Source organism: Brienomyrus brachyistius, unplaced genomic scaffold (assembly GCF_023856365.1).
Source record: "Brienomyrus brachyistius isolate T26 unplaced genomic scaffold, BBRACH_0.4 scaffold358, whole genome shotgun sequence".
NCBI lineage: Eukaryota > Metazoa > Chordata > Actinopteri > Osteoglossiformes > Mormyridae > Brienomyrus > Brienomyrus brachyistius.
In genome coordinates this window covers 69186-83227 of record NW_026042633.1, presented here as the reverse complement: position 1 = coordinate 83227, position 14042 = coordinate 69186, and the positions used below count along the sequence as shown (strand labels likewise).

At 42.5% G+C, this 14042-nt stretch overlaps 1 protein-coding gene and 1 long non-coding RNA gene across 2 annotated transcripts in view; one reads left to right on the top strand and one right to left on the bottom strand.

Annotated features, from left to right (window-relative positions):
* LOC125728831 (uncharacterized) overlaps positions 1 to 14042 on the bottom strand; it is a 109739-nt gene that overhangs the window by 36275 nt on the left and 59422 nt on the right. The window lies entirely within an intron of this gene.
* LOC125728834 (uncharacterized) lies at positions 8929 to 10918 on the top strand. The gene is made up of 2 exons (XR_007389412.1): positions 8929 to 9128; positions 10733 to 10918. It is a non-coding gene; the product is annotated as an uncharacterized LOC125728834 (long non-coding RNA).

Below are 14042 nucleotides of genomic sequence, written 5' to 3'. Positions count from 1 at the left end.
GTTGTGAAACAGAGTTATTTATTGGGATTATTGTTTCAATGATAGTGGCACGGTGGTCCAGTAGGCGGCGCTGTTGCTTCACGCCTCCATGTTTAGGGGTTTGAATCTGGCTTCTGCTCTGTCTGTGTGGAGTCTGCATGTTCTCCACATGCTGTGTGGGTTTCCTCCAACAATCCAAAAACGCACAGTCAGGCTAATTGGTGTCTTTAATATTGAATGTGTGTCTTCTAGTTTATGATCAGTCTGTAATATGACAAAAATCACAGCATTTTCCACAGACATACAGCCAGTCACTTGTTATGTATACAAATCCAGACAAATCCATGTAGCTTGCAACATAATTCAGGCATTTTTTCATCTTTGTGAGGATGAATTGTTACTAATGGTGTGCAGACTGACTAACATGTCTGTAGGTGGTTTTTCATTGCAGCGTAGACCAGTGTTACAATTGTACTCTGTAATATCTGTTCCAGTGCTGCATCCATCCATTGTCTGAAACTGCTTGTCTAATTCAGGGTCCCTATGGGCGCAAGGCAGGGAACGTCCCATGACAGGGTGCCAACCAATTGCAGGACACGCTCACACTCCATTCCCTCGCACAAGCACACCTACCGGCAATTTGACAACTCCAATTAGCCTCAGCATGTTTTTGGACTGTGGGGGGAAATCAGAGTCCCTGGAAGGAACCCCACAATGACACAGGGGGAGCATGCAAACTCCATACACACGGAACTCCAGCGAAGACTTGAGTACACGTGCCAGAGGAGTGAGGCGACAGTGCAAACCCTGCTTTTTATTAACTATCCTTTCTCCTGTTTCCACTGCTCTCCTTTTCTCTGCACATGATGAAGAAGGAGGGGATAATGAAAAACGGAGGTAAGCATTCAGCAGCATTTACAGTAGTGTGGGGGTCCAGCTAGCAGCATTTACCTGATCACACAGTAATGGGAAACTGTCATTTTAATTTTAAGAGAAAAAAATATTTTTTATTTGATTTTCTTAATAATAAACTTGAGATCCCATCCCATCCAGGGTGAGCCCTTGCCTTCTGCCCTGTGCTGCTGGGGAATGACTGCAGGCCTGTTTTTACAAAATAGTGTAACATGTTGTGTGATAATCTCTAGCTATTTTCATGCTCTTTGTTAATGTCTCCTGTTCCTCACATGTGTCCTGTGTAATAGTACCGATGTGGCTGTACCGTGTTTCTATAAAGCATGTAAGACTTTACTGTTCACATCCACCCTCTTATTCAGCTCTTTGGTCCAGCTGGCTCTGTATGTAGGACTGAGCTGATCGGTGCTGCTGTCGATTATCAAGGTGGTTTTACTTCAGTCAGAACAGATTCACTGTTTTGTTCTTCAGGTTTAAATGTGATATGTGTGACTGACAGACACACTGGTGTATTATATGTCTCACAGGTGGGAGCAGGTTCTGGATGCTGTACTGAAAGCTGGGACTGGTGTGTTTTACCTGATTTGCACCATCATCACCATTCAGCTGCACTGGACCTCCTGTAGAAAGCGGGAACCAATCAGAGAGAAGCAGAGGGTCTCCCTGGATCAGAGGAAGCTGGCAGAGGAGATGACCTTCGTGGAGCAGAATGAGTCAGACGAGCTGTAAAATAAACGGTTATGCTAACTGCAGTGAAGCCTCTCTCACTCGGCCCTGCTCAGTCTGTACAGTCATAGCATGAGAGTCAGTTAAACACAGAGGGGATGATTATCTGCTGGCAACCTGTACAACCACGTATTGGCCACTTATTCACAAGTGCTTTGCTGCCACCTGCTGGTTAATGTTTAATAATCGTTATCTTGTGAAGGTAAGACTGGTTTTTATTAAATTGTCTCTTGATTCTGAAAAAATATGGTACTATGCAAAAGTCTTGGGCCATCAAAGAAAACGTTTAATGCTATTTAATTGGGTTGTGTATATTTGCTCAGAACAAAAACACAATTATCATAAAAATATATGCAAATTAAAAGTGACACAATAAAAACTAACAAGAATTTCTTCTTTTCTCCATAAAGTTACTGATGCCTTGTTGGATCGCTAGATGAACCACGCTTTGGATCCTAAACCTCTCCTCAGGGGCACCCCAGCCATTCCATGTATTTGTTAAATTCTGCCACCAGCTCACTTAATTAATTAATTTAATTAAACAAATGTGTCATGCCCGGCTCGTCCGCTCCTCCTGTGTGCCACGCCCCCTGATTACCCACGTGTTTTCTCCCGATTGTACCCAGCTGTATCTAGTTAATTTGCTCAGTCCTGTGTATTTCAGTCCGTGTCTTACCCGAGTCCTTTGTCCGTCATTGATGTCAGTTGATGTTCGTGCCCTCGTCCCTGAGATTAAACCCCTCGTTTGCCCTGATTCTCGGCTGTCTGCCTGCTTCTTACCCGCCTGCCCGCGATCGCTGCCGTCTCCCGTGACAAAATGTTAATGATGCATTGATTAGCCATAGGAGTTGTGTTATAAAAAGATATAGGTCTATTGGATGGTTGGTGCAAATGTTTTACTAACTTTAGAAGAGATTTTGAAATGACTGGGCTGCCACACTTTGACGGACAAAATATTATAATTCTAGACCAAGATGAAGATCATTTGAACATCATTTTCTTCGACAGCCCAAGACTTTTGTACAGTTTTGTATGTGTCTTTTATACTGGTCATAATTTGTTTAAATACATGATTAATAAATTGATACTTTACAAAACATTTCATATTTTTCTGAAATTGGTAATTATTAAAAATGAATTTCACAAACTTAAATGGTTTGGCTGCGATGGGCTGGCCCCCCATCCAGGGTTGTTCCCGTGCCCATTGCTTCCGGGATAGGCTCCGGACCCCCCACGACCCAGTAGGATAAGCGGTTTGGAAAATGGATGGATGGATGGATGGTAATTATTAAAAATGAATTTCACAAACTTAAATGGTTTGGCTGCGATGGGCTGGCCCCCCATCCAGGTTTGTTCCCGTGCCCATTGCTTCCGGGATAGGCTCCGGACCCCCCACGACCCAGTAGGATAAGCGGTTTGGAAAATGGATGGATGGATGGAGGGATAAATGGTTTGGAGTTTTTAGGTCACCCCTCCTCGTCAGAGCCCACCAATCAGGGACTCTTTAAAAGAGTGATGTAATCGGGAACGCCCACTTTTCAATCTGCAGTACAAATACACCAGCTTGTCTCTGCTAACAACAGCCTGTGAATGTCAGTTAAGGAGGAAACAGTACCACATACATATTGGCCAACATCAAATGAAAATGTAACACACGAAAACAGGACTGCCCACTTATCACTCTGCGTAAAATCACACCAGCTTGTCTGAGCTGACAGCAGCCTCACATATCAGCTAAGGAGGAAGACGGCATATCAAAAGTAAAAAGAAAGACACCATCAAATGAAAATATCCCTGTGTGATCTATTGGTTTCTGCTTTCACTCCCATTAAATGACAGTAAGTCTAGTTGGTGTCCGTGGTACTGAAAACCTGGATCAGTAAATTCCAAATGAAACTTCTTTACCTGATTTAACTGTAACTCACTTATTTTGTTGGCAATGATGCTTTGTTGAGTCTAGAAAGGCGCAAAGTGGGTTTCAGATAAATTAAATGAAGTAGTTTTGCTTAAAAACCAAAAAGCTTTGAACAATCAGTTCAGCTTTGGACTGTAGTGCTTCACAAAAGTAAAATCCATCCAGTTAAATCTCTTTATCCCCAAGTCAAGAAGATATCAAATGCAGAAGCACATTGTGGGAGATACAAGGTGCAGACACATTAAAAGCACTTTTTTTGTGTGAACATTATAAAACAGATTGATACACATTAAGCAGTTTGTAACTTTACATCCAGACCTACATCAGTCAGAAAAAGCAGGCGATGACCATCCCATCCAGCAGCTTCATCTCTGATTGTACAGAATCCCATGTCAGCGTAACTTCTGAAGTCATGACTAAACTAATTTCCAGCTCTGCCTTCAGTTTCATCTGTTAAATTAAATTAGGAACTAAACTAAACTAGGAGGGAAATATAGTCAAGCTACTTAAGTAGCCGAATTTTGTGTATCCACTAGAGGGCAGCCACACATAGATTCCCTTATGAATGGTTCTGATGCTTCCGGAAAGCACTGCACAAAGACCCAGGTATGCCAGTGAGGAACGGATAAAGAGCAGACGGATCCAAATACTAGCTGTAATATATAGTATTTTCAATGAATTTAAACAAATTAATATAACAGTGTCAGAGTGTCAGATCCATGTGACTTTTTATGATTGAAGAACTTTGAAAGCCTGAATATAACTGAGGAGGCCCACGGACCCCATTATGTGTGAAACATCATTGTGGTGCTGAGAGAAACACAGGACTGCTGATAAGACCCAGATGAAGTGAATTACCTGACTTTGCCCCCACCCATCCCCCCCCCCCCCAGGATACCCCCACCCCTGTCATACAGACACCTTCCTAACGGACCTCATGATTTGTGCTGATCCACACATATGAAAAGGACCTACTGCAGTGACATTTTAAAACTGTATAAAACATAATAAAGACTGAAATAAAGGCCTGAGGTCAGACCCTCTGTATGTAGCACACAGTGTTTCTGCAGAGTCTCACACTCACATCCTGTATGACGACTTTTCTGCTTTTCAGAATAAGTCTGATTTCACTGCTCTTTGCTCATTTGCAATATGAGGAAGTAACAGTTTAGAAAAGAACTAGACTTATTTGATTAATTTGTTTGTAGTTTAAATTCTGTGAGCATGAATGATTCACTGTGAAGACCAGCTATCAATAATTTTGCTATGAAATCATGTTTCTAAAATGATAAGATTCTAGATGAAATCAAAATATTTATTCCTGGTAAGAGCAGGACAACAGCAGCATCAAACTGTTTTCCTTTTTACAGACAAGAAATAGACAGGAAATGCATCAGTGCACAAACAGTTTATGAAAATCAAAGATAGATGGATGATTTTTAAACATTTAAAACCCACAAAAAGGGAGGCAGTGAGGTTAAGGAGAGTCAGGAAGTCAGTGTCAGTCTCCACAGATCTGAGGTCAGCGATACACACATAAGGCTCCTCTGATGCTCCTTTTCATCCTCTTCTTCACTGATGGGCCTCCAGGTGAGGATCACTTACTCTGGGACTCCACCATTCAGCGTAGTTAAGATGAAGATACATTTTGCACAATATACTTACTACATCTGTTTGTTTATATTCATATTGTTCCATGAAGTTTGATCACTTCCCGATTATAGTCTGTGGTGGTAGCATGTTGACTGACTGATTTTAGAATTGACTGCAGTCTTCTTTGTGTCCACTATGTGGCAGCAGTATAAAGGAAATATCTTATTCTGTCACAGCTGCTGGTGTGTGTAAAAATTCACATACTCTGATAACAAGTAATTCTGCCTCCAACTGTTTGTCAGGGACCTGGGCAGGAATGAATTACATGCCGACTGTACATACAACAGAGATAGGCTCCTGGGAGAACTTTGCCAGAAGTTGAAACACGACTTTAAGAATGACACTGATACAGAGTACTCAGCTGTTTGGTTGAAACTAAATCTTGGTCTGGATTTTTACATTCTGGACCTGAACTACCCACTGCTGCACTGACCCCCACCTTCTTCTTTTTTTTCCCTTTGTCCTGTCCGGCAGCTTTAGCAGAATCATGGTCTGAATGCACTGCTGTGACAAACATGTTTGCTTTACCATGAGGGGTTCTATAAACTCTGTATAGGCCTCTCATGTTGATCGATTTCATTTTTTAAATTTAAAAAAATTATTTATTTCATTTTTAGGCGGCATGGTGATGCAGTGGGTGAGCTGGCCGAAGAGGATGGACAGATTAGGAGGGAAAAAAAGAAGGAAAAAGAAGAAAGGAGCAAGTGAGATGAAATGAAAGTTTTTAGCGGGTGTCTCTAACTTTGCTCTGCCATTGCATGCACACCACTTCCAGGGCCAGCCTTGCTCTCACGCTGATATACTGTCAGATTATGCACATCTTATATGTTGTTTTAACCCTTAGCGTATTAGTAAAGGCTGTTTTGTACTTACTTGATGTGATGGTCCACTTTACTGTGGCCTTGAGCCACATTAGAAATTTATTTCTGATATATTTAACTTAATCCTCATTTTTCTTTTGCCCATGAGCACGAAACAGCTAAATAATTAGCATGATGCAGAAGTTATTCTCAGACAAGCACTTAATCTAAAAAGCAGAAATGTCATCATACACGATGTGAGGGTGAGACTGCAGACACACTGTGTGCTGCATACAGAGGGTCTGACCTCAGGCCTTTGTGTCAGTTGTTATTATGTTTGATTTGTGATTCTCACCTGGAGGCCCATCAGCGGATGAAGAGGAGCATCAGAGGAGCCTTATGTGTGTCTCACTGACCTCAGATCTGCGCAGACTGGCACTTACTTCCTGATTCTCCATAACTTTGCTGTTTCTCTGTCTTTATCTGTTACTCAGGAGTCCTGAAGTCCAATGAAAAATCCGCTTTCTCCTGTCTATTTGGCTGATACAAGTTCTGCTCACTTCTGCTTGGGTTGCATGGATCACCAGCCACTTGTCACCAACTAACAGACCACAGCCTACCTGACCAATGTCATAACTGGTGCACCTAGGTATAAAATTTAGTCTCACTGTCTCCAAAAAAGGTCACTGTCTGGAACCCCATGGAACCACATTTTTGATTCCTTAGACAAGAGCATCCTGAGCAGCTGCATCACGGTCTGAATTGGGAACTGCCTCGCCTCAGATCATAAGACCAGCGGATAGTGAGGATAGCTGAGAAGATTATTAGAGTCTCTCTCCCCTCCATCATGGACATTCACATCACACGCTCCATCCGCAAAGCCACCAACATTGTGGATGACCGCACCCACCCCTCACATAATCTTTTCACTCTGGCATCTGGAAAAGCATTCAGGCCTCCACAACCAGACTCAGAAACATGGCGCCTGACTACTGAACTCTCAGGGACTGATCTGATACCACACACAACACACACACACACACAGCTATGTAATTATATCTTCGTGGGGACTCTCCATTCATTTCTATGGGGAAAACTGTAATCCCAACATGACAACTTTAACCCCTACCAACCCCTAACCTTAACCATATGTAACCAAACCAAATACAAGACTTTTGGCATTTTTAGTTTTTTGACTGTATTTACAGATCTTTGTGAGTACCTGAAAATGCCCCCCAAAACATCAAAATAACGGGGTTTTTGTCACATTGTGGGGGACATTTGGTCCCCACAATGTAATATACACCTACTCCACACACACACACACACACACACACACACAGAGATTAGGTATTTGAATCTTTGTGGAGATTCTCCATTCATTTGTATGGGCGTAACCCCAATCCTAACTATGGCAACCTTAAACATTGCAGTAGTTACCAAGCAGTAACAGTAAGCAACCAAACAAAATGCAAGACTTTTTGAATTATTCATTTGACTGCATTCACAGAATTTAATAAAATTCAGTATCTTCTTACTTTCGGGAACGAAAACATGTCCCTACAAAGTCAAAATAACATGTTTTTATAGCACTATGTACATAACCACCCACCCAAACGCGCGCACACACACACACACAAACAGGCCTACCTACAGTATACCCTCCATAGATTACTGAATGAAATATCTGTAAAGCAGTTATTATGGCATGGCGTTTGGTTTGAACATGCAGTTTTTAAGAATATTGCGCTAATTCTAAACGAAAGACTGCACTAATTCTAAAATAGCTATATAAGAACTTTATTTACCATTAAATAAATTATAAATCAAACCAAAATTTAGTCTCTCAAAAAACTTGTATATGACATATCTTTGTTCACATTATGAGAAATTAAAAACACCAGGACACAGAATGTGAATAACAAGAACTATAGTGTTCTTTCTCAAAAGCGTACCTACCAACGTGGCTAAAATGCTAATTGCGTTCGTCAGCTATGGAAAAAAAACAGCGGGGCACCCCAAACATCGCGGTATTACGCATTACCGTAATACTGCGTAGCAAAGACATAATGTCATAAAAAAATTACAGTCAGTATTTATAGACAGAACTGCGTGGTTTCCCATTGACAAGTAGATACATGGTTTACGGGCTTGAAGGCGGTTAGATCAACAAATCCAATCACGCTCAGCCAAAACAAGCACGAGCTAAACATACTACTATTGATTGGTTCACCTTCAAATTCGTCCCGCCCTGACAATTAATTCTCGTTTTCATTCGTTGAAAATGGCGTCAGTACATATCTTCATCCTTTCGACCAATGAAAAATTTCGCTGGTTTCCATAGAAACAAAATCAGTGCAGTTTGAACATAAACTTTCTGACAGAGCGATGGCGCAGCGGTGAGAAGCATCTCTTCCTATGTTTCTTGCTATTTCTTCAGATTATGTTTTGTTAGCATAGTTAATTATATATTTCATTGTATGTCGTGATATAGTTCATGCAAATATTGCCGCAAAATATAATTGAAATATATTTAAAATTAGTAGCTTAAACTGTAGATGCTGTGGCCATTTTTCGTAATGTGATTGTTTATATTTAAATTGTAAGAGAAAATAATTGTGTTAAACTTAAAAACAACAAGCCTTATGGTTGATATGATTGGTTTTACTCATCCGGTCTGTCGTAATGCGTTTCATCTGAAGATGTTATTCTGAAAAGAGCCCCTATACGTTTACTTTTTAAATGTCCCATGTTGTTGAAGTAAGATTAACCGTTTGCTGGGTTCATTACCATGGCGATGTTATAACGTACCGAAGCAGCGTCCTGATTTCGCCAGCGTTACTGTATAGGTTGTGAAACAGTTTTAGCAATTTGGCCGCTTCTATCGGAGTAGCCTCGATGCCACGAGCAGCCAATGAAGGCTCCATCCCTTTCCATAGGCATTCTTGGTGAATAGCATTTAGCAAATGTCTGGAGTACGTTGAAAATACACAGTGTCTAGTTTGGCTTTGAGAGTATCACAGACGGCTAGTTAATTATGTTAACCAGAATGAAAATTCCGAAAGCTGTTTCCTGGACCAACGACCAGCACTGGGGAGCCTGGGACCTGTGGGACGAGGTGATCGACTGGGGAGAGAGGAAAGGTTTGGAGGAGTGCTCACCAGCGACACCCCCCACTGTCCAGGCTGGGGAGGTTATGGGGGGACTGGGAGGTGTGACGGACTGGTGTAAGGGAGGGGAGGGTGTGAGAGTGATAGGCAATGCTGGCATTGTTTCTGAGACTCTTCAGAGAGGAAACTGGCGGTGTAGAGATAGATGTGGGTCTGGTATAGATAGAAGATGTAGAAGTGGTGGAAAATTAATATTAAAGTTGAGCTTGTAGAGCTCTTGACACAGAGAAGAGCCAAAATACAAGGAAGATGAAGCTGTGGTTCTTCTGCTGCTGTTTGGGGAACATTAAATGTTTGAAACAGTATCAAAGATAATGAATTAAGTGTGCTAAATTTTGAGATGTATAGTGGAATGTTTATTAACAATTGTTAATGTGGCGCCCCTGAACCCCCTCGGTTGGCCGCCCCTGCCGGTTGTGTGGGGTCGGGGATGAGGACTAATCGGGGCCAGTCGGGGATCTGGCCCCGGTGCCGGGGGGGGCCCACTCCTGCACGCCCTTATTGCTCCCCTGGGCCGGACATCACATTTCATACAACACTAGAGCTTTGAGGGGCAGTGGGGAGGTTTTACTTGCACATTAGACACCACATGACACTAGGGCTGAGGAGGTGGGTATAGGCAGGTGGGGTTCTGCCGTCTGCCAGCGGTGGGGTGCCCGTGCCTCGACTGTTCACCTGCTTTTTGCACTTTAGTTATATACACAGTCCATGCTACATTAGGGCCTTGGGGTGCAGGGAGGGGGATGGGGGACTCTGCCATCTGCCAGTGGTGGGGCCCTCATACTCGATCTGCACCCACTAATTTTAATGCATTGTAGACATAAACACACAACTCTCTCACACTTGTACATGCACACTTCACATTAACATGGGACGGGGAATCAGTGGGGGCTGAGGGGTCCCCCCTAACTCTCTGTCTCTGGCCCTGCGCGTGTGGGGTGGCCCAGCAGGTAGAAGATGGCCCTGGCCGGTGTGGGCCGTCTCCTCTTGTGGGCTGCGGGCTGGGTGGTCCTTGGCTCTGCTGCGCCGTGGTGGGGCCCTGGCAGGCGGTCCGGGGTATCTAGGGATGCTCTGAGCCCTTCTAGGCGAATTGTAGGGTTCGGTCTGGGCTGGGCGGGGGGTCTGCCGCTCCCCAGTTGACGCAGGTCCGCTCCTGGGTGGTGGGGGGGGGGGGTGCACTTTGTTTGTATGGGTCTCCCTTAGATCATCCTGCAGTGTCGGGGAGGGGGGGGACGTGCCGGGTCGCTACAGTGGGCGGTGATCCGTCCTGCCGGGGAGCGGACTGGGGGGACCGTCCGCCAGGGGAGTGTTCCCGGTTGATGGGGCCCTTTGGCCCTGGACCCGCTTCCCTCGGTGGAGGGCTTGCGGGAGGGACTGGGGGGCTCGCTGTCTGTCCCCCCTCTGTGGACCTCCTTTTACAGGGGTTGGGCCCCCCTTAGTCCCTCGTAGGCTCCCTCTCGGGTTGGGCGGGTGGTTGTCTTGTGGACATATGGCCATGGGCCGTGTGTTTCTTATGGTTGTTTGTACTCTGTATTCCCCTGCACTTTATTTTCTCCATCCCACCTTTACATCTCCAGCCCGCTGTTCCTGGGAAAAGCCACCTGCCAATCATCCTTGGAGCAGCAGTCATTCTCAGGATCTCCTACATCACAGATCACCTAATAAACACAGGACCTGTCGACGACTGGAGAAAAGGAGAAACGCTGAAGCACACTGGGCATTTTGGAAGCATTTCATCATAATAAATTACCTTTGCCTTTACAGTTTCTGTGTACAGTTTCATTATAGTAAATTGCACTTAGTTGTGATTACTCAGTTACAAAGACAATGGGTCACTCTATAATGGGTGATGGTATGCTTTTAGCTGTGCTTCCACAGGTTGTATCTGCCTTAGTAAATGACTAAATGTCTTTTTCACAAGTGATTTTGATTATGTTTGTAGAATTAAATTAAAGGTAAACCTGTACATTGGTTAAAATAACATCTGACTGCTACAATAATACATCATACAGCGTCTTTTGTACTAATGTGCTACCTTGAGACATTCAGGTTGTATAATGAACAATTTTAATAAGAATTGTGTTAAGTAATTAACTTTCAAAATCTATCAATACCATGCAAAAGTGTAAAGTCAAATTTATGAGATACTTATTACAATAAACGGAAGTAGTCTGTACCCATTTAAAGAGGCTTTACATCATACAGCTTCTTATACTGGTCTGGTTGGTGGGTATAAAGGATCAATTAGAAATCTTCCTCCTCCAAATGTATCATATCATTTCATGAGTTTTGGTAGAGTGGGGGTAGCAGGATAATAATAGGATTTACTGGTTATTTTTGATACGATAAAATCGCAAGACGCAGAAAAATAAAAATTTGTGTATGGTCAGAATTATCAGTGGTAGGAGATTTTGTCCCTACTACCATCTGGGAAAAGAACATTCTGGTGCTTATCTGTGAAGAAGCAATTTCAGGAGATATAAATCCTTGCAAAAAGTAGTCTCCCACTCTATAAATAGGGTGCAATTTGTTTTTTCACGCAGTGGAAATGGAAATGTTTTTTTAATGTTGATGACGACTGTAACTGGTCAAAAGGTGGCGCCAAAGATCCCCAGTAATGCATCGCCCATTAATGTACAGATATCCCCCTGCCTCACCATGCATGACTCCTCCAATGGTGCTGATGATTAACAGTACATTCATCCTAACCATACAATTTGATATCCGGTATCGTCCTGTCAGTTTTAACCCATTTCTAAGTCCCGTATGGTTTAGGTAGCTTTTTTTCCAAAATGATGACCATGAAATTCAGCACATATAACAAATATTGAACTATAGGCATTAATTGAAATGCTCTCTCTCACAGACACACACATATTAGATGTCTATGTCTTTGAAATTGTTTAATACGAATTAATCTGTTTTATAATGTTCACACAAAAAAAGCTTTTGTGTTCACATTTTACAACCCCAAATCAGAAAAAGTTGGGATGGTATGTAAAATGAAAATCAAACTGAAAACAGCACTTTGTTAAATTATCTTTGACCTGTATTACATTGAAAACAATACAACAGCACATTATTTAATGTGTTCCTCGTGAATTTCATTGTTCTTTTTCAAACACGTATTCCAATTTTGGTTCTTAGAACACATTTCAAAAAAAGTTGGGACAGTAAAGCATTTAGTACTTTGTAATGTCGCCATTCCTTTTCACAACACTTAAAAGACATTTAGGGACTGAAGACACCAAGTGATGTAGTGTTTCAGGTGTAATTTTGTCCCATTCTTCCTGCAAACAAGTCTTAAAGCGGACAACAGTACGGGGTCTTCGTTGTCACATATTGCGCTTCAAAATGAACCACACATTCTCTATTGGAGACAGGTCGGGACTGCAGGCAGTCAAGTACCCATACCCTCTTCCTCCACAGCCAGGACTTTGTAATGTGTGCAGAATGTGGTTTCGCATTGTTTGTTGAAAAATGCATGGGCGTCCCTGGAAAAAATGTCTTCTTGAAGGTAACATATTGTGCTCCAAAATCTCTATGTACTTTTCAGCATTAATGGTGCCATCACAGAACTGCAAGTTACCTTTGCCAAGGGCACTGACACAACCCCATACCATGACAGACCCTGGCTTTTGGACTTATTGCTGGTAACAGTCTGGGTGATCCTTTTCTTCTTTGGTCTGGAGCACACGGCATCCATTTCTCACAAAAAATACCTGAAATACTGATTCATCTGACCACAGTACACGTTTTCACTGTGTGATGGTCCAACTCAGATGCGTTCTGAGCCCAGAGAAGCCGACGGCGCTTCTGGACACTGTTAAGATGGGGCTTGCTTTTGGCACAGTACAGTTTTAACTGGCATTTGTGGATGTAACTACGTATTGTGGTACTTGACAAAGGTTTGCCAAAGTAGTCATATGTGGTCATATCGCTTATAGATGAATGACGATTCTTGATGCAGTGGGATGCTGAGGGATCGGAGATCACGGTAGTTCAACTTAGGCTTGCTTCCTTGTCCTTTACGCACTGAAATTGCTTCAGATTCCTTCAATCTTTTAATTATGGTATGCACTGATGAAGGTGAAATATCCAAATCTCTTCCTGTCGTTCTTTGAGGAACATTGTTTTTAAACATTTCAATAATTTTCTCACGTATTTGTGCTGCTTTTGTACCAAATCATAATTACAATCACCTGTTGACATCACTTGTTTCAAATCACATCATTATTTAACCAATTTACCTCACTACTGGCCCTAAATCGCTCCTGTCCCAACTTTTTTGGAAATGTGTTGCAAGAACCAAAATTGGAATACGTGTTTATTTTGAGGAAAACAATGAAATTCATGAGGAACACATTAAATAATGTGATGGGGGTAACACAATAAATTCAAGATTTTTATTTGTCGTACAAATGTAGTGGTACACTGGCAGCGAAATGAAATTGTCGTTACTCCAGTCGGTGTAATAAACACACTAGTAAAAGGACATCAAAATTAAACAACGTGAATTAACTGAAACTACAGAAAGATAATAAGAAAATATAACAATAAAAGGTATATAAAAAGTAAAGATGAAAATGTATAAAAAATATGTAGAAATGTTTAAAGTACAGATTGTAGTTATAGCATATTTTAGCTTTTAATCTGTGATGTTAATGATCCTACTGGCCGGGGGTAGAAGCTTCTCCTCGGCCTCTCAGTCCCGGCCATAAGGCCCCGGGGACTTATGCAGGGCGGCAGTTCTGTCCTGGTGATTCTCTGGGCGCATCGTATCACCCTCAGCGGGACTCGGCGGCCCTCAGAGCTGGAGCTGCCGTACCGAGCAGTTATGCTCCCGGAGAGCACAGATCCCACATTGCCGCTGTAGAAGGTTTTTTG